The sequence below is a fragment of the Papio anubis genome, chromosome 10 (genome assembly GCF_008728515.1).
Source record: "Papio anubis isolate 15944 chromosome 10, Panubis1.0, whole genome shotgun sequence".
NCBI classification, from domain to species: Eukaryota; Metazoa; Chordata; class Mammalia; order Primates; family Cercopithecidae; genus Papio; species Papio anubis.
In genome coordinates, this window is record NC_044985.1 from 29613765 (window position 1) to 29621257 (window position 7493).

The window sequence follows — 7493 nt, forward strand, 5'->3', positions numbered from 1 at the left end:
CGCCACCACGCCCAGCTATTTTTTGTGTGTGTATTTTTAGTAGAGATGGGGTTTCACCATGTTAGCCAGGATGGTCTTGATCTCCTGACCTCGTGATCTGCCTGCCTCAGCCTCCCAAAGTGCTGGGATTACAGGCGTGAGCCACCGCGCCCAGTCAGGGAAAGCATTTTGTGGTTTCAGAGATCCCACTAAGTGCTCTCCCCTAGATTTGTGAGGTAAGATTCAAATACTGCTTGAGAAGGTAAGATTCAGCTGCCACTTTGGGAAGTGTTATTGAAATTCACAGGACGGCAAAGGCTCTCTAAAGGAATCTCTTTGTGTGCAGACGCCTCTAAGGCCCTGATCCAACACAAGGGTCTAAGAATTGTGGAACAGTATTTTGATTATTTTTCTTTCTCAAATTTTTTGTTGGAATTTGCGCACACTATCTAATATTAATATCTATTTTGTGGGTGACAACCTTGTACTTAAAATCAAAATAATTTAAATTTTACAGTCTGTTACGTAATAAAACATACTTCCACATGAACAACGCGACTTTTAAAATGTTCGTGGTATACTTTGTCCACTTGAATATTTCCAAGAAATTCAAATCAATTGTCTGACATAGGCCAAACTGGGTAGACCTGCCCTTAGAAGACACCAAAGTCATCTCAGGACAGCTCTTTTTTTCTGAAGTATTATTATTGTTTATTTCAGCATCTGTTTTTATCCACTGTTCTGAAAGCTCTTTGAAGACAGGAAATACGATTTTTAAATGTCTATATTACATGACTTATCACTGTATCTGTTGCATAGAAAGTTTAAAACATAATTGTTGAAAAAATGAATAAACTTAAAAAACCTCACCAGTTCAGAAATAAGAATAATCATTTATTGACTGTGAGCCCAGTTAAAATCTAACATAGTGTAAGTGTAATATAATGGTCATAAGTGAGAGTAAATCTTCTTATGTGAAATATGCCAATGATCGGGGCAAACAACTAACAGTGAACAATTCCTGGTGTATTTTATTTAAATTCCCCATAAATCCTCCTTACACTATTTCACCACCAAAACTTTCTATACAAATCAGCCTTCTTATGATATAAATGGAAAGGTACAAGGATACAGAGAAACCTATCAGATTCTTGTTTTAAGTTTCTTTGTAGACATTAGTTAACTTATACCTTGCAAGAGCTAGGCTAAAGATGCGGGGTAAAGAGTTATTTTATAATTGCAGTATTTTAATTTAACATTAAAAATTGGGAAATAGAATTTAAATCAGAAACCATAGAGGAAAAGGAGACTACAGAAGAAATAAGGGTATAGGAGAAACTTTCTGGGCACTATAAAAAGAGACAAAAATTTGACCAGATGGCAGGGGAGGAAAAATTGGAGAGGGCACATAGAGGGATAGAAGGAGGCTGAGTGTCTAAGAGGGTGTGCAAAACCCCATCCTTCTGGGCCAAGCCCCAGAGATATGTGCCAAGGCCCCAGGAGGAGTTGGGGGATGCCTGAGAAGCACAAGCATTGACTGGCTTCCCATGTTAAATCTTAGGTAGCTTAGTGCCTCAGAGAGGCATAATTATGGGGGAGATGGCTGAGTCTAGGACCCCAAAGGGCAGCATAGCAGGATCCTACAACCTGCAATGTAGTGTAGAAAAAGTATAGTCTCTGAGTCCCTAGACAGCAGGCAGGAGACTCCAAGGGAAGTAGCACTTTTGCAGTAGTCCTTAAAGTTCAGGCACAGATGACTCTGAGAGACTAGCGAGGCTCTAACAACTGAGGAATATAGAGGACTAGCTATTAACTCAGCAACTACAGTGGAGTCAGAGGCTCATGCTTGAAGACTGAAGGACAACTAGCAATATCAAAGGGGACCCTGAAAAGGTACCCTTTCACAATGCCAGGGTGATACCTCTGTCTTCCAGGAAGTTGGGTCATTTCTGGTAGAAACAGCAGACGGGAAAGTTAAGGAATCTTCAACTGATTGTACACTTACCCAGTTTTAAACTGGAAGTGGCTCAGTTCCAGAATTAACTTTATTATTATTATTATTATTATTATTACTATTAGTCCTTAAGAACTAGGCTAAGTGCTCTATAGAAAAAATAAATTAATTAAAATGTTTTAAACCTGAATTTTGTAAACTGCTAAAAATGTGAAATCAGTATGCCCGTTGCACTGGCTATGACAATTTTTGCAAACTCTCTGTTTTTATTTCTGCATAGTTAGAAGAGGACATGGCTAGAGTAACCACATACATTTTTCTTTCACTCTTTGAAATGTCCCAGTTATGGTTATCTTACATTAATCATTAATAACAAAACAACTCATAGAACAATGTTTAGCTCTGAAAATGCAGATAAGCTTTTAGCGTAATACCATTATTTTCTAAGCACTCAAGTATTACTATTGTTGTTTTTCTCTTTCTTTTTTTTTTTTTTTTTTTTTTTGTGGCAGGGTCTCACTTTGTCACCCAGCCTGGAGTGCCGTGGTGTGATTTCAGCTCACTGCAACCCCAACTTCCTGGACCAAGTGATTCTTCCACTTCAGCTTTCTGAGTAACTGGGACCACAGACGTGCACCACCACCCCAGCTAATTTTTGCATATTTTTTTATAGAGACAAGGTTTTGCTGTGTTGTCCAGGATGGTCATGAACTTCTGGGTTCAAGTGATCTGCTCACCTCTACCTCCCAAAATGCTGGGATTACAAGCTTGAGCTACTGTGACTGACCCCCATTATTATCATTTTTAAGCAACATATTGAGGTAAAGAAAAAAGGTTTTAAAATGCATCAAATGTCTTCAGTAGTGGCAAACTCTTGATTCCTTAGGTGAACTTCGAGCAACATTAAACCCATCAACTCCTCCCCTGAAAGATAGCTCTAAACAAACTTGGGTGGCCATTTCTACCTTAATTTAAGAAAATATTAGATAATATAAGACCCAGAATATCCTGATTTAGTATTTGAGAATATTTTCCTATAGCTGAATCATGATTGCCAGCAGTAAGTTTATTGTTTAACCATCAGTATGAGGAAATGCACTAACTAGTATGTACTTTAAACTAAAGATAATCTGGTTTGACTTGAGGTCTCCTGCTAAAGATGCACCATCGTTGTGCAAGGAATTAGGAAAAACATCTGTACACCATTTCTACAAGCTTTCTCATCTAGATTTCCTTTCTCGCAGTACATCCTTTTCTTAGCTAATGAATGACAATGGGTTGAAAGCAAAGGCTCTTTCAATGAAAGGAAAGCCATTATGAATCAGAAAATTGTAATAAGGAGAGAAAATGAACTACTCTGAGAGCCCATACAAGTCTAGGAGACAAGTATAGAATTTCTCTTCTGGTGAGGCAGTGTGGTAGAGTGAAATTAGACAAATAGGCATCCAATTAACCATCAACAAATATGTGTGCCAAAATGCCAGGCAGAGAGCACAGTCACATGTAAAACCCAGGCTCAGTGCCTAATTCTATCCACTTCACAGAATAAAAATGACTCTATTTCTGTAGTCTGCACTGACCTTCACATAAGGATTTCATCCTGGAAATCTATTGCTCTATATAAGCCTTTGGCAATTTGATCCAATCCCAGCTTCAATTATCACCTCTGTGGGAATGACTCCTGCTGCTACTCATTCTTCCTTTGTGTTTATATAAAATCTTAGGTTCTTTTGAAGATCACCCCCTCTACTATCTCCATCTTTTTGTCTTTGTCATCTGTAGGACTTCTTGGTCTCCTTGAAGACATTACTAGTCCAGTTTTTATCTCTATCCTGACTCATATGATCATCTTCTTAGGTGTCTTTATTGCTCAGTGTCATATCATTTAATAACATTCACCTCTCAGTTGATCCAATGTCTTTAACACATGCCCACTATTTGTAACAGTCTCAAATCCTACTCTCAAACCACAGCCTGTAAGATTACTGAGAGCAGAATCCATGTTGAAACCACTTTTGCAAAAATTATAACTGAGGAAATTATGACAGTGAAGGAGATCAGACCTACTGACTCCATCTTCCTTCCAACCTTTAAGCTTTCCTTGTTCATTCCTGGGCATAGGCTGAGCTAACCTAGAGAAGGAACTTAGTTTATGGGTGACTCTGTAACAAAATTGATAATAACCCTTTCCTGAAAAGACCCCTATCTTGCCTTGGATCCAGTTTGTCTTTGTGGGACTAACAAACTACCTACAAGATTAGAAATTATGATTTAGGGGTTATGCAGCCTCTGGCTTTAGGAGTCTGAACCTCCCCCAAATTGCTCCTGGAGATAACATCACTATTGTAAAACCTAAGATTAATGCTTGAGATATTTTGCAGACCTTGCACTCAGTGGATCAGCTGACACCACCCAGACTGGTAATCTGACTCAATCAGTTCTGCAATCCCACCCAGAAAGAGAAGACAGCAAAGAAAACCTCACTTCAGTCCCCCTGTGATTGATTCCATCTCCAACCTGGTCAATCAGCACTCCTCACTACCAAAGCCCCTACCTGCCAAATTATCTTTGAAAACTCAACTTCTGGAATGCTCTAGGAGACTGATTTGAGTAATAATAAAACTCTGGTCTCCTGTACAGCTGGCTGTGTCTGAATTACTCTTTTTCCACTGCTATTTCCCTGTCTTGATAAACTGGTTCTGTTTAGGCAGTGGGCAAGGTGAAACCATTGGGTGGTTACAAATTTGGGAGCTCGTCCAGGATTGCTCTTGGGGATACCTGCCTGTGGTTTGGTAGCCCAATTCCAGCAATGGATTCAGAGGCCAGCCCAAGTGGCTACCTTGTTTCTTGGACAGGAGGCTGACTCTGGCAATGTCTCTACCAGTGGGGCCCTGCTGACCCAATGTGCATGGATTTAATTGTCATGGAGAAATAGTCCTGGGGAGACACCCCACAACTGTACCCCTATCACAGGGTATCTGTCTGTAGCCAGAGAGTGGGGTATCTGTCAGTAGTTCCACTATGGGGTGACCTATTCTGTGAGTATCCTAGGCACTGCCAATGCCTTCTTCCCTCTCCTGATTAGTTCTGTAGCCACATTCATTGTGGGATGTCTGTCTCAGTTCAGCTCCTTTGTGGGTTTCAGCTGAACTTGCCCAAATTGCTCCTGGTGATAACAACATTATAGTAAAATCTAAGAGTAGTACTTGAAATATTTTGCAGATCCTGCTCTCAGTGGATAAGTGGACACTACCCAGACCAATAATCTGACTCAGCCAGTTCTGTGATCTCACCCAGGAAGAGAAGATAGCAAGAAAACCTCACTTCAACTCCCCCTGTGATTCCATCCCTAACCTGACCAATCAGCATTCCCCACTTCCTGAACCCCTACTCACCAAATTACCTTTAAAAACTCCAATCCCTGAATGCTTGGGGAGACTGATTTGAGTAATAATAAAACTTCGTTCTCCTGCACAGTTGACTCTGCCTGAATTACACTTTCTCTATTGCAGTTCCCCTGTCTTGATAAATCGGCTATGTCTAGGCAGGGGACAAGGTGAACCCACTGGGCAGTTGCACATTCTAAACTTTCATTGTAGTTTCCAAAAGATTTTTTTCCAAAAACATAATTTAAGAATGAAACACTTCCCACACCCAAACAACACTTTACTTTTCTTTATTTTACCATTCTGTGTAGATTTTGATGCCCCCTTTTCTTACTTCTTGTCCTTGTCATCTTTGGAACTGATTTCCCAAATGCTCCACTCTCAGTGTCTCATTCAAGTCTCTGTTTCTAATATAAGTCTCAATTCTAGGCCATTTATTCAGTTCTGTAACGATCAATTCCGTTGTTTCTACTTTATAGGAATTGTGCCCATAGCAATAGCATTATTCTGGGCATTATGTAATTCTCTGTGGATTTAATATTAGTTTGGAGAAAGATTCATCCTTGCCACACACATTAATATCAGAAAGGAACTGATGCCTGGTAAGAGCCTGCTCTGCCAACACTGGGCAATGCACATATATTAAGACATTTAGTTCTCCTGAAAACCATCCCAGATTGATATTATTATCCACACTTCAAAGAAGTGGAAACTGAGAAGTTAAGTGTTTTTCACATAAATACAGAGTTAGTAAGGGACAGAATTGGAATTTGTCAATGCTATATAAAACAATTCCGCCCTCCAAAGATAAAAAAAATAAAAAATGATGTGGTGATTCTCTGTGGAAAGGTAAGTACAAATGTTTTTATTTCTCAAGTTAGAAAACTAAAGTACATAGAGGATGTAACCTGACACAGCTGTGCAGTCAAGTATATGTTCCAGTGTGTGCATGTGCTAATTTATTTCAAGTTAAGCCACTTAAATGAAATATGTTAAATAACATACATAAGTAAATAAAAGATGTAAGTTTGAAGTCCATGGATTTTCTAAGTAAAATCTCACAGTGGTACTATATAGGCTTACATGGACTATTGTCTACTGAGAGTGATCTAGTCACTGAAATTTCTCAATGGACTAACATCATGTAAGCAAAAACTCTGGGCTTTATGCTGCCTCCGATTCATTTTTGATATTACTTATTTAGAACATTCAATGTTCTCTTTCTCCTTGGAGACATCTGGCTTCAGACCCAGTAGTTCTTCCCCTAGGCAGAGTCAGGAAATCTATATGATACTCTGTAAAGCATTGTACACAAGAGACATAACTTCAGGCAAATGATTTTAGGAAACCAGATCATCAAATGAACACACAAAAAATAAATCATCCCAAAACTTCAAAATTCTTCCTGAAGATTAATCCTCTGGCTTCACAATTGTAAGTCAATTTCCAAAGGTAAATGCTCCTGGATAAGATATAAGATCTAGTTTACATCCTTGGGATAAGACGGAGAAAGGTTGAAAACATGGGGATAGTCTCTGGTCCTTGATTTAAAATAAGATAGGCAATTGGGAAGAACAGAAGAAGCCCTGATTGTACCAATAATCAAAGTTGCTCACTTGATAGTTTTTCTTAAAGTGGGCCCAAATCCCAGATACTGAAAATAAACTAGTCAGTCATCTTCCCCCCAGAAAAATGACTTAGATAGATACCCACTTGCCAGGGCTTAAAATATATCAAGCAGGAAATTTTATAAACTATCCTTTCAGTCTATGGTGTTAGCTTTCACTCTACTGGGTTTATAATTGTGTGTGTCAGGGGTGAGTTTGCATAGCTATAGGCATCTACTTTTGAGAATTTGCTTTAATGACATAGGAGTCAATGATGAAAAGCAGGCTTTAAGAAAGATGTGGAATCTTGGATACATGTGGAAAGATCCAATGCAAATTGGTGTGTCCCGAGGGTTAAAAAAATCATGAACACATATTGTTTAATAATTTTGAGTGTCTTATTGATAGTAAAAATGAATGAGTGAGAAAGTAAGAAAAACAATGTGGGTACCAAGTAAAATATGAACTCACAGTTTATTCCAGAAAACTTTTAAAGCTGAGTATATTTACCATTCTGTTTAAATGGGAGGAAAGGGCTTAAGTATGTTGTAATACACCAAACACTTC

The 7493-nt window shown here is 38.8% G+C and overlaps 1 long non-coding RNA gene across 1 annotated transcript; it reads left to right on the forward strand.

Annotated features, from left to right (window-relative positions):
• The first annotated feature begins 2720 nt into the window (after nt 1-2720).
• LOC108581275 lies at nt 2721-5235 on the forward strand. The gene is made up of 2 exons (XR_001893235.1): nt 2721-2754; nt 4315-5235. It is a non-coding gene; the product is annotated as an uncharacterized LOC108581275 (long non-coding RNA).
• The last annotated feature ends 2258 nt before the right edge of the window (nt 5236-7493 follow it).